The sequence below is a fragment of the Salmo trutta genome, unplaced genomic scaffold, assembly GCF_901001165.1.
Source record: "Salmo trutta unplaced genomic scaffold, fSalTru1.1, whole genome shotgun sequence".
Taxonomy (NCBI): domain Eukaryota; kingdom Metazoa; phylum Chordata; class Actinopteri; order Salmoniformes; family Salmonidae; genus Salmo; species Salmo trutta.
The window spans coordinates 35,715-36,013 of record NW_021822800.1 but is presented as its reverse complement, the minus strand read 5'-3'; positions in this window follow the sequence as shown (position 1 = coordinate 36,013).

Sequence of the window (299 nt, the reverse complement as noted above, 5' to 3'; positions counted from 1 at the left end):
AGATAGTGGGTATGTACTGTGCTGTGTGTGTGTGTGCTGTGTGTGCTGTGTGTGTGCGTGGCATGCGGCAGGCAGCAAGTAACAGCAGTAGGATATGGAGTAGCCAGTCTCTGGTTGTGGCAGCGGCTAAGAAGAGAGGAGAGCAGGAGAAGAGAGGAGAGGATTAATCTCTGGCGGTCCCCAGGGACATACATATATATACAGTAGGATGGGGAGGGGGCAGAAGGAGAGAGAGAGAGAGAAAGAAAGAGAGAGCTAGAGAAAGAGAGAGAGAGAGAGAAAGAGAGAAAGAGCTAGAG